Raw genomic sequence first — 19,824 nt, 5'->3', positions numbered from 1 at the left:
AATATTACATGCGCTTAAATATTACTTAACTTATATTATTTTCTGTAATTTGATGTACAAATATATATGTGTCTTCTTAAAAATTTATTTATTTTATTTATTTTTATTTTTGGCTGTGTTGGGTCTTCATTGCTGCACACGGCCTTTCTCTAGTTCCCATGAATGGGGGCTACTCCTACTTGTGGTTCATGGGCTTCTCATTGTGGTGGCTTCTCTTGCTGTGGACATGGGCTCTAGGCACGTGAGCTTCAGTAGTTGTAGCATGCGGGCTCAGTAGTTGTGGTTCATGGGCTTAGTTGCTCTGTGGCATGTGGACCAGGACGTGGACCTGTGTCCCTTGCATTGGCAGGCAGATTCTTAACCACTGAACCACCAGGGAAACCCTATATGTGTTTTTTGTTTGTTGGATTTTCTTTTGCTCCAGGTCATGGATTTTTATAACTATTTTCATATTACTTCATTTTCATCAGAGAAAGTGATTTTTTTCCACGTTTGGTGTGCATTCAAGTTTTTCTATATACACTTGAGCTGATGTTTTTCTAAGCACAAAATATTTATTTTAAAATATTATATATTGGAATTCTGGATATGTCTTTCATAATTTTTCCTTGAGTTGCTAAAAAAGGTACCTTTATTTTAATGAGTAAAAGCAGTGGCTTTAGAATTCAACTATTCCATATAATATATTTATTTGCTGTTTTATTCTACTCAAACTAATAAATCTCTCTGTTAAATAGTTATATCATCTTTAAAATGAGAATATATTTCCCTATCCAAAGGATCATTCAGAGGATTCAATTAAATAAGGAACGGCAAGTGATATTGTAGTCATACATAGTAAGAATTCAAAATATGTTAGTTATCATTATTATTAATTCTTTGTTTATTAAGAAGTCTTGATAAATATTTTCAAATCCAATTGTGGAATTATTAAGCTAATTTTGCCTGGTGCATAATATTTCATGGTTTTTATCTATTTGTTGGAGTACCGCTTAAACATTATATTTGCCAATATTATTGCAACACCAACTTGATTTTTGTTGTTTTCTTTTCCATTTAAGTTTTTATTTCTATTCCTTGATTTTCAAACTCCATTATAATCATATTTCAGAAATATGTTTTGAAAAGTGCATAAAGTTAATGTTTTTACCCATTTTTGTGAGTTTAATCCACTTTTTGTTTTGAATTGTATTTACTGAATATTTACATTTATTTTTTCTATATTATTTAATATTTTCTCTTTAGAATGCATTCCAAATACTCCAATATGTTTCTTCTTCTCTGTTTTGTGTCTTTTCTTCACTCTTTTTATCTCTCTGTTAATTTGTGAATTAATTATAATGTATTAGTATTCCTGAACTATTTATATTTCTTGCTATACATATCTCACATAATGTTTTCTTACCATAGTCTACATTTATTTGTTACCTCTGAATTTAACTAGAAATTTAGAACATTTTGACTTTCCTTTGGACCTTCCTCTCTCCTTGTTCACAAACTTGAGACCTAGTCTTTTAGTTAAATCTTATTTTCTACCCATTCAAGTTTTCATATTAATCACAATTTTATCTACATAAATTTGCCGATTACTATGTTCATCTTCACATCTTGTATCCTATTTCTTTTTGCTAGTTTAATTTTGTCATTTATTAAATTTTCCTTATTATCATAGTTTTTCAGTAAGCGTCTTCAATACAGTCAGCTAGGAAAATATTCCAGATTTACACATACTTCTTTTTATGCTTTAACACTGTCATCTATTGTTACTGATTGGAAATCTCTTTTCAGTCTATTTCCTATTATTTCATAGGAAAATCTGCTTTATATCATTTCCCTATGGATAGATATGTTTTCATTGTTTCCTTTCTAATATGCAGCATTTTAAATATCCCTTTTGGCCATGTTTGCTATTTCTTATCAATCTGAATATCTCTTCAATTCTATAATATTCTTCACTTTTTTTTTTTTTTTTGTGGTACGTGGGCCTCTCACTGTTGTGGCCTCACCCATTGTGGAGCATAGGCTCCGGATGCGCAGGCTCAGCAGCCATGGCTCATGGACCCAGCCACTCCACGGCATGTGGGATCTTCCTGGACCGGGACACGAACCTGTGTCCCCTGCGTCGGCAGGCGGACTCCCAACCACTGCGCCACCAGGGAAGCCCCAACAATTACCTTTTAAAATTATTTTTCTCATCTTTCTCATTTTTTTCCTTCACAGGATCTTCATTTGCCTTAACTGATGTTTTTATTTTCTATGTCTAATATCTAACTGAGAGTATTCTTCCAAGATTATTTTACTTACTACCAGTTTATGGCTGTCTCTCTAAGAGCCTTCACCATTGGTTATTTCTGGTAGCTTGTAGGTCCTGAAACAGTTGCCTTTGCTAGCTTATTAGTGCAATATTTGTCCTTCCCTCATTGATGAGAAAGCATTAATGAGGCTGTAGGTACAAGCCAAGATAATAGCTTGTTCATTGTTACAGCTTTAAATTTCTTTTGCAATTCAGTTTCTAGGAGGCTTACCTCTTTCTTTTCATCTTTGATATGGAATATATATATATTTATATATATATATTCCATGTATATATGTAGATTCATTAATAAATTCTGCCTTGTTCAACACTGAATTTATTCTAAAGCCATTCACAATTTGTACATTATTTTATAAGATAAAAATCATTAGTATTTCAGGTCAAAACAAGTATTACCTTAATTGCTTTAATATGACTCTTGTGGCAAATTTTGGAGAACAAAGTTAAGATAGCTATATAGCTTGCAGGGAAATTTTGTAATCAAAAAGCTGGTTATAGGTCTAAGGAAAAAAATGCTAAGAAGTCAAATATACGTGTCTTTTATTTAAATCTAAGTTGATTGGGATATTATAGAGTCTGAATTCAATATTTTCAGATTAGAATATTTTTCAATGACAAAAAAGAAATATCAAATGTCTTATTCTCCTAATCAACAAGTACTTGATTTATTTAATAATATACCAGACAGAAAATCTAATGAACTGGTTTGAGTGTACCTGGAATGAATCATCAATGTATCATCAAAATAAATATCTATAGGAACATTTATAGCCATCTAACTACTCATGACCTTCCTTATTTTGTTGTATTAACTCCCTAAGTAATATTTCACTAAAAAAAGATTAATAAGACAACAACATAGAGTGTTGCTAAACACCCCTGTGTTAGGGACATTTTGGAAAGCAGGAGAGAAGTGAGAGGAGTAAGGTTAAAGTAATAATGAAGAAGTTATTTGATCTGTTACCCAAGTTTTAGAATTATCTGTGGAAATGTTGGAAACTTTATGGGTGTGCTTACCATTAAATTTATTCACATTTCTCACTTTTTTAGAGGATCCAAAAGTAACTTTTTAAAAGAATGACTGCAGTTATGGACACATCATGTAAGCAATAAAGAATTTTTTTTTTCTAGTAATCACAGCTGCTAGAGAGAAAGGTGGCAGGCAGAAGCAGCAGGACAGGCAGCAGGAAAGCCATCTGCTTCACAGACAGCAATATGTAATTCTTTGGGATTGTTGATTAAACAAGTCAATTCAACTTTTTTTTTTTTTTGAGAAAAATCTCCTAAGATCATAAATTCAGTTAGTAGGTCATTTGTTATCAATAAAAGGAGATCTTCATTTTAGTTTTACATTTCTTCCTATGTTAAGCTGCTCCTGGTTGATGGTCCTATCTAACATTATTGGATTTACAGACAATGCTGCCTTATTTTCATATGAACTATGTAATCAATTATGGACAGTCCATGTCATAATTTCACTCATCTCACCTAGGAAATTATGTTAGATATAATTTGTTAGATGATATTAAAACATATAAAATAACCATATGAATACCTGGAGTTAATTAGCAATAATGTGCATTACTTACGTTGGTTTTCTTTCTGATTACATCATCACTTCATCAAGAAGAGAAGTGAAAAAATAATTAAGTCCACAATGATCAACTTGGGTAGAAAATAGATTAGACCCCTAACTAAAACCTTTGTGAAGATTTTCCTGTAAGTTTCTTTCTTATAACCAATAAAAATGACAATTTGGCCCCTTACAAACAACACTTTAAAAATGATTTTAACTTGATCACTGATAAAAATTGAGTAAAGAATGGTATGGGCGGTCAAGGAAGATGGCGGAAGAGTAAGATGCAAAGATCACCTTCCTCCCCACAGATATATCAGAAATACATCTACACGTGGAACAACTCCTACAGAACACCCACTGAATGCTGGCAGAAGACCTCAGACCTCCCAAAAGGCAAAAAACTCCCCACATACCTGGGTAGGGCAAAAGAAAAAAGAATAAACAGAGACAAAAGAATAGGGACAGGACCTGCACCAGTGGGAGGGAGCCCTGAAGGAGGAAAGGTTTCCACACACTAGCAAGCCCCTTCATGGGCGGAGACTGTGGGTGGCGGAGGGGGAGAGCTTCAGAGCTGCGGAGGAGAGCACAGCAACAGGTGTGCGGAGGGCAAAGCAGAGAGATTCCCGCACAGAGGATCGGTGCCAAGCAGGACTCACCAGCCCGAGAAGCTTGTCTGCTCACCTGCTGGGGCGGGCGGGGCTGGGAGCTGAGGCTCGGGCTTCCGTCTGTGCCACGGCTAGCCGGGAGGGAGTCCGTGGAAAAGTCTGGACCTGCTGAAGAGGCAAGAGACTTTTTCTTCCCTCTTTGCTTACTGGTGTGCGAGGAAAGGGGATTAAGAGCACTGCTTAAAGGAGTTCCAGATACGGGCGTGAGCCGCGGCTAACAGCGCAGACCCCAGAGACGGACATGAGAGGTCAAGGCTGCTGCTGCTGCCACCAAGAAGCCTGTGTGTGAGCACAGGTCACTACCCACACCTCCCTTCCGGGGAGCCTGTGCAGCCCACCACTGCCAGGGTCTGGGATCCAGGGACAACTTCCCCAGGAGAACGCATGGCATACCTCAGGTGGGTTCAATGTCACGTCAGCCTCTGCCACCGCAGGCTCGTACCGCATAGTGCCCCTCCCTCTCCCCAGCCTGAGTGAGCCAGAACCCCCGAATCAGGGTTGCTTTAACCCCATCCAGTCTGAGCAAAGAACAGATACCCTCTGGTGACTTACAAGCAGAGGTGGGACCAAATCCAAAGCTGAACCCCGGGAGCTGTGCGAACAAAGAAGAGAAAGGGAAATCTCTCCCAGCAGCCTCAGGATCAGAAGATTAAATCTACACAATCAACTTGATGTACCCTGCATCTGTGGAATACCTGAATACACAACAAATCATCCCAAATTGAGGAGGTGGACTTTGAGAGGAAGATTTATTATTTTTTCCCCTTTTCCTCTTTTTGTGAGTGTGTATGTGTGAGATTTTGTCTGTATAGCTTTGCTTTCACTATTTCTCCTAGGGTTCTATCTGTCTTTTTTTTTTTTTTTTTTAACTTTTTAAAAACATTTTTTTCTTATATAATTATTTTTTATTTCAATAACTTTATTTTATCCTCTTTCTTTCTTCCTTCCTTCCTTCCTTCCTTTCTTTCTTTCTTTCTTTCTAATTTTTCTCCCTTTTGTTCTGAGCCATGTGGGTGAAAGGCTCTTGGTGCTGCAGCCAGGAGTCAGTGCTGTGCCTCTGAGATGGGAGAGCCAAATTCAGGACACTGTTCCAAAAGAGTCCACCCAGTTACATGTAATATCAAATGGGGAAAATCTCCCAGAGATCTCCATCTCAATACCAACACCCAGCTACACTCAATGACCAGCAAGCTACAGTGCTGGTCACCCTATGCCAAACAACTAGCAAGACAGGAACACAACCCCACCCATTAGCTGAAAGGCTGTCTAAAATCATAATAAGTCCACAGACACCAGCAAACACACCAGCAGATGTGGACCTGTCCACCAGAAAGACAAGATCCAGCCTAATCCACCAGAACACAGGAACTAGTCCCCTCCACTAGGAAGCCTACTCAACCCACTGAACCAACTTTAGCCACTGGGGACTGACACCAAAAAGAGTGGGAACTACGAACCTGCAGCCTGCAAAAAGGAGACCCCAAACACAGTAAGATAAGCCAAATGAGAAGACAGAAAAACCCACAGCAGATGAAGGAGCAAGATAAAAACCCACCAGACCTAACAAATGAAGAGGAAATAGGCAGTCTACCTGAAAAACAATTCAGAATAATGATAGTAAAGATGACCCCAAATCTTGCAAATAGAATAGAGAAAATGCAAGAAACATTTAACAAGGACCTAGAAGAACTAAAGATGAAACAAGTTATAATGAACAACACAATAAATAAAATTAAAAATACTCTAGAAGGGATCAATAGCTGAATAACTGAGGCAGAAGAACGCATAAGTGACCTGGAAGATAAAATAGTGGAAATAACTACTGCAGAGCAGAATGAAAAAAAAAAAAAATGAAAAGAACTGAGGACAGTCTCAGAGATCTCTGGGACAATATTAAACACACCAACATTTGAATTATAGGGGTTCCAGAAGAAGAAGAGAAAAAGAAAGGGACTGAGAAAATATTTGAAGAGATTATAGTTGAAAACTTCCCTAATATGGGAAAGGAAAGAGTTGATCAAGTCCAGGAAGCACATAGAGTCCCATACAGGAAAAATCCAAGGAGAAACATTCCAAGACACATGTTAATCAAACTGTCAAAAATTAAATACAAAAAAAACATATTAAAAGCAGCAAGGGAAAAATAACAAACAAGGGAATCCCCATAAGGTTAACAGCTGATCTTTCAGCAGAAACTCTGCAAGCTAGAAGGCACTGGCAGGATATATTTAAAGTTATGAAGGAGAAACACCTACAGCCAAGATTATTCTGCTAAGGAAGGATCTCACTCAGATTTGATGGAGAAATTAAAACCTTTACAGACAAGCAAAAGCTGAGAGAGTTCGACACCACCAAACCAGCTTACAACAAATGCTAAAGGATCTTCTTTAGGCAAGAAACACAAGAGAAGGAAAAAACCTACAATTACAAACCCAAAACAATTAGGAAAATGGGAATAGGAAAATGCATATTGATAATTACCTTAAATGTAAATGGATTAAATGCTCCCACTGAAAGACACAGACTGGCTGAAAGGAAACAAAAACAAGACCTATATAAATGCTGTCTACAAGAGACCCACTTCAGACATAGAGACACATACAGACTGAAAGTGAGGGGATGGAAAAATATATTCCATGCAAATGGAAACCAAAAGAAAGTTGTAGTAGCAATTCTCATATCAGACAAAATAGACTTTAAAATAAAGACTATTAGAAGAGACAAAGAAGGACACTACATAATGATTAAGGGATTCATCCAAGAAGAAGATATAAAAATTGTAAATATTTATGCACCCAACATAGGAGCACTCCAATACATAAGGCAAATACTAACAGCCATAAAAGGGGAAGTCGACAGTAACACATTCATAGTAGCAGACTTTAACACCCCACTTTGACCAATGGACAGAGCATCCAAAATGAAAATAAATAAGGAAATACAAGCTTTATATGATACATTAAACAAGATGGACTTAATTTATATATATAGGACATACCATCCAAAAAAAACCAGAATACACATTTTTCTCAAGTGCTCATGGACCATTCTCCAAGATAGATCATACCTTGGGTCACAAATCAAGCCTTGGTAAATTTAAGAAAATTGAAATTGTATCAAGTATCTTTTCTGACCACAACGCCATGAGACTAGATATCAATTACAGGAAAATATCTGTAAAAAATACAAACACATGGAGGCTAAAGAATACACTACTTAATAACGAAGTGATCACTGAAGAAATCAAAGAGAAAATCAAAACATACCTAGAAACAAATGACAAAGGAGACACGACGACCCAAAACCTATCGGATGCAGCAAAAGCAGTCCTAAGAGAGAAGTTTATAGCCAAACAATCCTACCTTAAGAAAAAGGAAACATTTTGAATAACCTTGCACTTAAAGCAATTAGAGAAAAAGAAGAAAAAAGCCCAAAGTTAGCAGAAGGAAAGAAATCATAAAGATCAGATCAGAACTAAATGAAAAAGAAATGAAGAAAATGATAGCAAAGATCCATAAAACTAATAGCTGGTTCTTTGAGAAGATAAACAAAATTGATGAACCATTAGCCAGACTCATCAAGGAAAAAAGGGAGAAGATTCAAATCAATAGAATTTGAAATGAAAAAGGAGAAGTAACAACTGACATTGCAGAAATACAAAACATCACAAGAGATTACTACAAGCAACTTTATGCCAATAAAATGGACAACCTGGAAGAAATGGACAAATTCTTAGAAATGCACAACCTGTCAAGACTGAACCAGGAAGAAATAGAAAATATGAACAGACCAATCACAAGCACTGAAATTGAACCTGTGATGAAAAATCTTCCGACAAACAAAAGCTCAGGACCAGATGGCTTCACAGGCGAATTCTATCAAACATTTAGAGAAGAGCTAACACCTATCCTTCTCAAACTCTTCCAAAATGTAGCAGAGGGATGAACCCTCCCAAAGTCATTCTAGGAGGCCACTATCACCCTGATACCAAAACCAGACAAGGATATCACAAAGAAAGAAAACTACAGGCCAATATCACTGATGAACATAGATGCAAAAATCTCAACAAAAGACTACCAAAGAGAATCCAATAGCACGTTAAAAGGGTCAAACACCATGATCAAGTGGAGTTTATTCCAGGAATGCAAGGATTCTTCAATATATGCAAAACAATCAACGTAATACACCATATTAACAAATTGAAGGATAAAAACCATATGATCATCTCAATAGATACAGAGAAAGCTTTTGACAAAATTCAACACCCATTTATGATAAAACCCCTACAGAAAGTAGGCATAGAGGGAACTTTCCTCAACATAATAAAGGCTATATGTGACAAACCTACAGCCAACGTCATCCTCAATGGTGAAAAACTGAAACCATTTCCACTAAGATGAGGAACAGGACAAGGTTGCTCACTCTCACCACTCTTATTCAACATAGTTTTGGAAGTTTTAGCCACAGCAATCAGAGAAGAAAAGGAAATAAAAGGAATCCAAATCGGAAAAGAAGAAGTAAAGCTGTCACTGTTTGCAGATGACATGATATTACACATAGAGTATCCTAAAGATGCTACCAGAAAACTACTAGAGCTAATCAATGAATTTGGGAAAGTAGCAGGATACAAAATTAATGCACAGAAATCTCTGGCATTCCTATACATTAATGATGAAAAATCTGAAAGTGAAATCAAGGAAACACTCCCATTTACCATTGCAACATAAAGAATAAAATATCTAGGAATAAACCTACCTAAGGAGACAAAAGACCTGTATGCAGAAAATTATAAGACACTGATGAAATAAATTAAAGATGATACAGATAGATGGAGAGATATGCCGTGTTCTTGGATTGGAAGAATCAACATTGTGAAAATGACTCTACTACCCAAAGCAATGTACAGATTCAATGCAATCCCTATGAAACTACCACTGGCATTTTTCACAGAACTAGAACAAGTAATTTCACAATTTGTATGGAAACACAAAAGACCCCGAATAGCCAAAGAAAGCTTGAGAACGGAAAATGGAGCTGGAAGAATCAGGCTCCCTGACTTCAGACTATACTATAAAGCTACAGTAATCAAGACAGTATGGTACTTGCACAAAAACAGAAATATAGATCAATGGAACAGGGTAGAAAACCCCGAGATAAACCCACGCACATATGGTCACCTTATCTTTGATTAAGGAGGCAGGAATGTACAGTGGAGAAAGGACAGCCTCTTCAATAAGTGGTGCTGGGAAAACTGGACAGGTATATGTAAAATTATGGGACTAGAACACTCCCTAACACTGTATACAAAAATAAGTTCAAAATGGATTAAAGACTTAAATGTAAGGCCAGAAACTCTCAAACTCTTAGAGGAAAACATAGGCAGAACACTCCGTGACATAAATCACAGCAAGATCCTTTTTGACCCACCTCCTAGAGAAATGGAAATAAAAACAAAAATAAACAAATGGGACCCAATGAAATGTCAAAGCTTTTGCACAGCAAAGGAAACCATAAACAAGACCAAAAGACAACCCTCAGAATGGGAGAAAATATTTGGAAATGGAGCAACTGACAAAGGATTTGTCTCCAAAATTTCAAGCATCTCATGCAGCTCAATAAGAAAAAAACAAAGAACCAAATCCAAAAATGGGCAGAAGACCTACATAGACATTTCTCCAAAGAAGATATACAGATTGCAAGCAAACACATGAAAGAATGCTCAACATCATTAATCATTAGAGAAATGCAAATCAGAATTACAATGAGATATCATCTCACTCCAGTCAGAATGGCCATCATCAAAATATCTAGAAACAATAAATGCTGGAGAGGGTTTGAACGGGAACATTCTTGCACAGCCTGTGGGAATGTAAATTGATACACAGCCACTATGGGGAACAGTGTGGATGTTCCTTAAAAAACTACAAATAGAACTACTATATGACCCAGTAATCCCACTACTGGGCATATACCCTGAGAAAACCATAATTCAAAAACAGTCATTTACCAAAATGTTCATTACAGCTCTATTTACAATAGCCAAGAGATGGAAACAACCTAAGTGTCCATCATCGGATGAATGGATTAAGAAGATGTGGCACATATATACAATGGAACATTACTCAGCCATAAAAAGAAATGAAATTGAGTTATTTGTAGTGAGGTGGATGGACCTAGAGTCTGTCATACAGAGTGAAGTAAGTCAGAAAGAGAAAGACAAATACCGTATGCTAACACATATATATGGAATCTAAGGAAAGAAAAAGAAATATGTCATAAAGAACCTAGGGGTAAACCAGGAATAAAGACACAGACGTCCTAGAGAATGGACTTGAGGATATGGGGAGGGGGAAGGGTAAGCTGTGAGAAAGTGAGAGAGTGACATGGACATATATACACTACCAAACGTAAAATAGATAGCTAGTGGGAAGCAGCCCCATAGCACAGGGAGATCAACTCTGTGCTTTGTGACCACCTAGAAGGGTGTGATAGAGAAGGTGGGAGAGAGGGAGATGCAAGAGGGAAGAGATATGGAAACACGTATATGTTTAACTGATTTACTGTGTTATAAAGCAGAAACTGGCACAACATTGTAAAGCAATTATACTCCAATAAAGATGTAAAAAAAAAAGAAAAAAAAAAACCAAATGCATAATGACATCTGGGAATAAGAGAGGAAATGGAGTCAGGATATGAAGAAATGAGAATTAAAAACCTTTTCTCAAGTGGAAAAAAAAATAATCGTATGAGAATTTGAAACTTATTTTCAAAATTGAGTCTAGCCCAAGGATTCATTTTCTTCTCCCAAATATATTTTATAAGAGTAACAAGCAAGTAACTTTACTGGAATTTGATTAATTCTTCTTCCACTCACTTGAGTTCTCTTTATTTTGCCTAAAGCAGAGGTAATTAATTAATATAAAAATATGAGATCAGAAGCAATTAAATTGGTATAAATTTTCCTTAATTAAGTCTCTCAACTTGGCAGTTTATCATTTTGGCATTTTTTTTTTTCAGATAGAGGTGCAGAAATTGTCAGATATCTTAGGGAAAATGGTATATTTAACAGATTTGTATATATACTGTAGAAATGTACCTTTGTTAATACAGAATAACTTCATTTCCTTTAAAAATTGTTACTAAGTTAACTAATTACAAAGGAATACAAGCAAAAATAGAAACTTATTTTCCGAAAAGAAAACAAATGTGAATTCAGTTTTGCCTGGGGTGTTGAAGCCCCTAATGTTTGTAATTATTTGCGTCCTCATCCAAACAGATGGCATGCTTAATTTCTCCAAATGCTATCACCTTTTTGCCTTTCCCAGTTCTCTGTCAAAGCAAACAGTAATTCTTGATAGAAAAAAAAAAGCATAATGAAAATTACATAGTAAATGATAAACTTATCATGTTTCTGTCAAAGCCATTCAGTAGCAAATTAAACCATAAAATATTAATTTAGCTATTTCGCCAAATTAACAAATTTAGCTATAAACAATATAAGCTATTTTTATAACATATAACTATAACATATAACTATTTTTATAACAATATAAAAATAGTAGGATAATTGAACTTTGCCCAAATAGTTGATCTTTTTTTTTTTTTTTTTTGCCTCTCATTTCATTTTGGAAAATACTGGTTAGAAATATTTTATTATGATAGCAGTTCTTAAACTGAGTTGAGTCTTGGATCTCATTGAGAATTGGATGCAAGCAGGTATAGAGAGAATGAACAAGGTTTGTTTTATTAATTGCTACACCAAAAGCACTGCTAATAATGCCAAACTCAAGGAAGTATTCAATAAATACTTGTTGGAAAAAAATGAAAAGTGAGTGAATACTATTTCTCTAAAAATATCAAAGAAAGTTACTAATCATGTGGATTAAATCATTCCATTCATGAGTAGCTCTTTTCTTAAAAATATGATTTATTTAATAAATGAATCTGTCCTTTCTATCTTATTAATATGTATATACGAGCATAGCCTCCTCTTAACAGTCAGATAAATTTTTAAAAACAGCATTAAAAATATAATTTCAACATTCCAGTTTACTGTATTTATTGTAATGGCATAATGATCCCATTAAAAATCATTGTCCATTGACAGATAGGAAACAATTATTACAATGAAACTAAAATATTTGAATGTTATAAATGAAAAAATAAAATTAAATATGCAACCTCTGTCTGAATAAGAATTGCTTTATGCTCTCTTAGAACTTTGCATCTATTTTTTTTTTCATTAGTTATATGGAGCTAGAATAACCATTTTTACTTGCTTTTACAACAATGAGGACAGGGCATGTCTTTGCCTCTCACTTTTTTCATGTAATACAAGTGTGGGAATTAGTAATACCTCAAGAACAGTATGTGAGGGAGAAAATATGTATTATTATTCCACACTATAAGTTCTTAGGCTCAGAATAGAGCAGAACATCAAATAAAGCTCATAAAGTAAATTAATGAAGATGGAAATGATGATAGCAGAAATATTTTCAGTTTTACAATCATATATAGGAAACTATATTTCCTTATTTATATCTCAAAATATTCCACACAAAAGTTACTCTTAGTAAACTTTAGTCCTCAGAGTATTTTCTCATTTGCTATTCATATGTGGCATATAACTTGTTTGCTTAAAATGCACAGATCATGCATTTTTTGATAATAGATTTCAATATGCATTAAACTATTGAAAAAACACTGTTATAATTTATAGGACTTATGATCATTTTATAGGACATATCAATTTATAGGACATATGATTTAATCTTTTGTGAAAAAAAATCACAAAAATATTTCTATGTGACACATATTTTGTCTCCACTGTCAGCATCTTGAATGTTAAGTCAAGAGACTTTAAACAAAGTTTTAAATATTGCTTATGAACTGCAATATTTTTTGCCATCAAAAAGAAATACATAGCAAAATTAACCTGAATTGAAAACAAGATAATTGCTTTTCTCTAACTGAGTCTGTTTAAAATTTTCAGAGTTAGCTTAGTCCTTGAAGTTACAATGTGGCACATTTGGAGATCCAAATATTACAGCTGTCTTCTGGATACCATTTGTGGCAAGCATAAAATGTCACTATATACTAATATGCTTTTTTGAGCTAACAAATAGGAATCAATTCACTGAAATCTATTTTCATGTATGTTAATACTATTTTTTGCTTCGATTTTTTAAAACAGTGTGGGCAGCTGATTCTAAATGATATGAGAATTTTGCAATTATCTAAGAAGAATTTTGGACAGATACCCCTATGAGCAAGCAAAAATTGAAAAGTAACCAAAATAACAATTGTTATTTCCACTCTACTACAGCTGCTACCAGTACTATTATTAGTAATTACAATGTCAATAACAAACTATACATATTGAACAGTTTCTATGTGCTAGGAATTGTTCTGTCTCATTCAACACTCACTGTAAGCCTATAAGGGAGCTTGTATTCCTTTTTTATATAATAAAGAAATCTAGTTCAGATGAATGACGTAACGAAGTAATGAAGTCAAGGTCATAAATTAAGAAGCTAGAAATCCAGTAAAGGAATTCTGGTATAATAAACTCATATAAGTCTCTAAAAATACAAATTTTTATTAACATGAATACATTAATATATTTCTCAGAATATGTTTTTTAAATTATGAGTTTGCTTTTATTGTTATATTTTTTGTTTAAAAGTTTTAGGAACTTATAGGTTCCATTTTAGGGAAGAAGCTTTCCAGGATCCCTTTACACCCAAGCGTGAAGAGTCTACAGACTCAGATGTTCCAGGATTAAGCAAACGTTTGCCTACGTAGACTGAATATCAATGAAAAGGAGACACGCTGCAGTAAGCTACTGTCTCTTATTTTGGGGGGGGGGGATATGTCATATATTTTTGTATATTATATATACTTTTGTATATTTTATATACTTTTGGTATTTATCTGGACATAGGAAGGGCTACAAGGTTAAAATGGTAGTAAAATACACCTTTCTGGATTTATGGGTTTTATGGTCATAAATCACCACAGAAAGACACAGAATCTTCATTAAAAACTGGCTGCAAATTTGTACTCACAAGCTTATTTACTCTGCTTTTCCTCATTATGTTTCTTCCACTCTTCCAATCTTACCTGTCATATACTGAAGATAAATCTGTTATGCTGAAAGGGAAGGGAAAGTGCAAATTATTTTATATGTAATATATATATATATAAATATATTATATATTGTATAATATATATATATTATTTTGGAGGAAAAAGCTTTTCATTAATGATATGTCATTAAAATGAGGAGATAAAACCAAAAGCAAAACAGGCTTTAGTATTGCCAATATCCTCTAAGGCATATTTATTGTATGAGAATAAAATCTCAGATTGACTGTGGTGTTCTTTTTAAGTTAATGTTTATCAGCAATCAGTTTAGGGCCCTCCCCTAGCCCTGAAAAGCCTGGGCTGGGCTGTTCTGAGGAGGAGACTTGACCACTGGCAATTTGGCCGATTAGTGACGGAACTAGGAGAAAAGCGAATGGCAAACAAGGAGAAAAGCAAATGGCCTTCTCTGCCCAGCCTCAGAGTGTGTCTGCTTCTGTGCTGGGGCTTTTAAGAATCTCGAGACAATCTTGCAAGCTGCATTTAAACTGGCCAAAGACAACTTCAGATGTATATAATGTAACAGAAAAGGGCAGAAAACATTAAGCAGTAGAAGTGTGGAGCATATTAAGCAAGATGACTGTCTCAGGAAGCAGTTGTGGAAACCCAGATGTATCTAATGACTTTAAGGATCTTTGGACAAAACTAAAGGAGTATCATGATAAGGAAGTACAAGGTTTACAAGTAAAAGTAACCAAACTGAAAAAGGAATTAATTTTAGTTGCACAAAGACTAGAAGAATTCTTCACCAAAAATCAACAGCTGAGAGAGCAACGGAAAGTTCTTCATGAAACCATTAAAGTTTTAGAAGATCAATTAAGAGCAGGATTATGTGATTGCTGTGCAATAACTGAAGAACATAAGCAGAAGAAACAACAAGAGTTTGAAAATATTCGACAGCAGAATCTTAAAGTCATCACAGAGCTTATGAATGAAAAGAATACCTACAGGAAGAAAATAAAATGTTTTCTGAATAGCTGCAGCAGAAAATTGAGAATGATCAACTACATCAAGCAACTGATCTTAAATCTGAGGAAGGTATTATTCCAGATTCACCAATAACAACGTTTTCATTTTCTGGTGCTAACTGGCTACGAAGAAAGGAGAACCTCCATGTCCAACACGTAGAACAAACACATACTAAACTGGAGCATTCTGCGTGTGCACATGAATTGAAAAAAGTACCAAAGTCTTCAACTCATCCACAACATAAACCTAATGAAAGTGAAATTCTAGTGACCAACACTTGTGATCAGAGTCGAGCTCCAGTGGCTAAAACATATGGAAAAAGCAGTTATTCTCATGATAATTTAGCTACAGTTATTTCTGAATCACTTGGACTTAGTGTTCAAGATGAATCTGAATCTTGAGGCCCTAGGAACCCTCTTGGTGATGAGCTCTACCACTACCTGGAATGAGATCACCAAAAAAAAAAAAAAGACATTTTGAGGAATCTAGAAGAAATGGTGAAGATAGTTTAACATTTTCAGATTCTAATTCAAAGACTCCTCCTCAAGAAGAATTGACCACTCAGGTATCATCTCCTGTACTTGGAGCTACCTCTAATGTAAAAAGTAGCTTAGGTTTGAATATAAGTTTTTTTTTTTTCCCTTCTCTTTTAGAGACTGGGGGAAAAAACCAAAAACAAAAACAAAAGAAAACAAAACAAAAATCTGAAAACAGTGCCTTTCAGCAACATTTCTAATTATAAATTAGAGAAACCTAGATCAAAATCTGAAGATGGTGCTCTTTTCACACATCATAATCTTGGAGCTGAAGTGAACAAGATCACTAACCAGCCATCTTCTAATAAGCAGATGCTTATAAATAGAAATACAAGTGAACCCCTAAGTGAATAGGATAGTATTGATCACACTAAAGATACTGTTACTGATAAAGATAAGCATGTAGTACCCCTGAAATCATTGGGAGGCAGAACCAAAAGGAAGAAAATTGGGGAAGAAAGTGAAGATGAAATAAGCTGCTCCCAAACCTCCTTTGATAAAGAAAATGCTTTTCTTTTTGCACTGGATAATTGTTCTTTCATGAATGGAGACTATGTGATGGATAAACCTCTGGATCTGTCTGATCGATTTTCAGCTATTCAGTGTCAAGAGAAAAGCCAAGGAAGTGAGAACTCTAAACTCAGATTTAGGCAAGTGACTCTCTATGAAGTTTTGAAGCCTGTTCCAAAGGGCTCTTTCTCAAGCTGTAAGGCCTTGAGTGGGAGCTGTGGGTTAAACCAAAAGAGCCCTGTTTACAGGAGTCTCTTTTCCAGTCCTTGAGTAAATCTCCAGATAATAAAACACTGTTACAAATAAAGGAAGAAAATCCTATCTTTAGAAGCCCTCTGCATCCACGTGAAAGTTTAGAGACAGAGAATCTTTTTGATGACATGAAGGCTGCTGGTTCTTATGAGCCTATAAAAATAAAAACCAGGTCAATCCTTGAAGCACGTGAATTTGAACCAGTTCTTCTGTTAAATCCATGTAGAATTGCTAAAATAAAGTCTCCACAAACAACCAAGATGTATTCTTTGAAAATATCCAGTGGAGAATAGATCCAAGAGCAGACCTTCCTCAGTATAAAATGGATATTACTGTAGTAGATATAAAGAATGGAAGTCAGTCAAGATTAGCTGGAGGAGAGACAGTGGACATGGACTGTACACTGGTTAGTGAAACTATGCTTTTAAAACTGAAGAAGCAGAGCAGAAGGGAGGAAAAAGTCCAAATGGAGAAAGAAAAGTGAATGATAACTTGCAAGATATGTTTGATCGGACTACACATGAAAAATATGAATCCTGTTTGGTGAATAGCTTCCCCCAAGTAGCAGATGAAGAGAAGGTGTTGTCAGCTACTACAAAAAAATCAAACACTTGTAGTGATAAACAAGATAAGGTCAAACAGAAAGCATTTGTTGAGCCATATTTTAAAGATGATGAAAGAGAAACTAACTTACAAAATTTTCCTCATATTGAGGTGGTTCAGAAAAAAGAAGAGAGAAGAAAATTGCTTGGACACACATGTAAAGAATGTGAAATTTTATTATGCAGATTTTCCAGCAGAAGAAAGAGGAAAGAAGTTGGCTTCCTGCTGGACCCCGATTTTGCTGCATTCCACCCAACACACAGGAGAATTTCTGGGAAGTTGGCTTTCGGTCCGCTCAGACTTGCATGGAAAGAGGTTACATTAAAGAAGATCTTGAATCTTGTCCTCACCCCAAAAGATGGCAGCCTTACAGTGCAATAGTTTCTCCCAAAGGCAAAGAGCAAAAGACATAAATGTTGAAGCAAAAAGAGAAGAGAGAACAATTTTCTTTTTAGTTATTTATAGTTAAAGTTGGTATTAAACATTGATTTTTTCGATCTTCTGTAAACTGATTTACAAATCATTTTTCTATTGAAAATGTTTTTAAATGGAATTTACCTATCACACAGATGACTACTTAAAAATGTGGATAAGTTTATGTTGTATTTTCTTGCTTTTGCACCCTTAAAATAATAAGGTGCTTTCATTTTGCACTCTGAGTTAAGAGCTGTTTATTAATTTATTTGGTAATACCTAATTACCATTTTGAAAATATGAAAAAAAGATCAATTTAAAAGAAGACAGAATGTCAGCAATGTGGCAAAGTGAAAAAAAAACCTTTCTCTATCCCCTACAAACTACAACTAGTAAAATATCCACAACTCAACAAAGGTGTTTCTTCTCAATACAGCAGGAAGCTGGAGAATTCCACACATCTGTACATATAAAAGTGGGTGGACTGGAACACATAGTAGAGGCAGAGCCTGGGAAGTAGAAGAATTGGTGCCTGCAACCCTGGCCCTCTGACTGCAGTAGCTGAGTCCACAGCTTCAGAGAAGCCAGTAGCAACAGGGAAGGTGGCACACAGGACCCCAGTCTCCTTACAGCAGTAGTGCCCATAGACAAAGTTAACTGAGTAGCCATGGCAGTGTGGACTGGTACACTGTCTCTCCAGTCACTGTGGTGCCCACAACCTCAGCCCCCATCTTACTCATCTGCAATGCAGAACCAGCAAACCTTATGATACCAGACAGGATAGAAGCACCTGCGTGACCCCAGCTCCCCTCCTACTGTCCCCCTTTCTCCATGGTTGCAGAGCCTGTGACTCAGGTGTTGTTGGATGCAAAGGAAGAGCCCACCATCCCAGTGATGACAGCAAAGCTCGCAGAAACAAGGCAACAACTCCCCCGGAGGCACAAAATGCTATAAGGAAAGCAGCAATCCCCATCTGTTACAGAGGTGGTGGAGGCTGGAAAGCACCAACTCTCAAATATAACCAGAGGCAGCTCAGGTAAGAGAAAGCAAAAACTTGTGTTTTAGTGTCACCTACCAGAAAACAAGACTGTACCTTCTAACCTGTCATTTAATTTCAAATGCACCAGCAAGGGAATTCATCAGGCACCATGAGGAGCCATAGTAACACTATACCACAGAAAGAAAATGACAATTCTCCAAAAGCCAAACTTAAATAAGTCATGGAATACTGTAATCTAACTGATAGAACATTCAAAATAGGTGTTCTGAAGAAACCCAATGAGCTATAAGAAAACTCAGAAAGGCAGTTTAATGAGATCAGAAATAAAATTAATGAACAGAAGGAATACTTTACTAAAGCTATTGAAACTCTAAAAATGAACCAAAGAGAAATTCTGGAGCTAAGAAACTCAAAAAATGAGGTGAAGAATGCATAAGAAAACATTGGAGATAGGGCAGACTATATGGAAGAGAAAATTAGCAAACTCAAAGATAAAAATCTGGTAATGATACAAATAGAAGATGAAAAGGAAGTAAGATATAAAAAAATAAAGAAATTTTACAAGAGTTATCCAACTCTTTTTGGAAGGGTATATTAGGGTAATGAGTATCTCAGGAAGAGAAAAGCAGTTAAAGGGTGAGAGAGGTTATCTAAAGAAATAATAGCTGAGAACGTCCCAAACCTGGGGAAGGAACTAGATATACAAGTCCATGAAGCTAAGAGAATGTCTAAATACCTCAATACAAAAAGACCTTCTCCAAAGGAAATATACATTAAAATTGTCAAAAGTAAATGACAAAGAAAGAATTTTAAAGGCAGCCAAGGAAAAGAGAATGGTA

The 19,824-nt window shown here is 35.5% G+C and overlaps 1 pseudogene; it reads left to right on the top strand.

Moving 5' to 3' along the window:
- The first annotated feature begins 14,428 nt into the window (after window positions 1-14,428).
- Window positions 14,429-19,202, top strand: LOC111173694 (DNA endonuclease RBBP8-like; annotated as a pseudogene).
- The last annotated feature ends 622 nt before the right edge of the window (window positions 19,203-19,824 follow it).

Source organism: Delphinapterus leucas, chromosome 18, assembly GCF_059928025.1.
Source record: "Delphinapterus leucas isolate spDelLeu-1000000601 "Yukka" chromosome 18, BTC_Dleu_Yukka2, whole genome shotgun sequence".
NCBI lineage: Eukaryota > Metazoa > Chordata > Mammalia > Artiodactyla > Monodontidae > Delphinapterus > Delphinapterus leucas.
The sequence above is the reverse complement of the archived record's forward strand: the minus strand, read 5'-3'. Positions and strand labels throughout refer to the sequence as shown.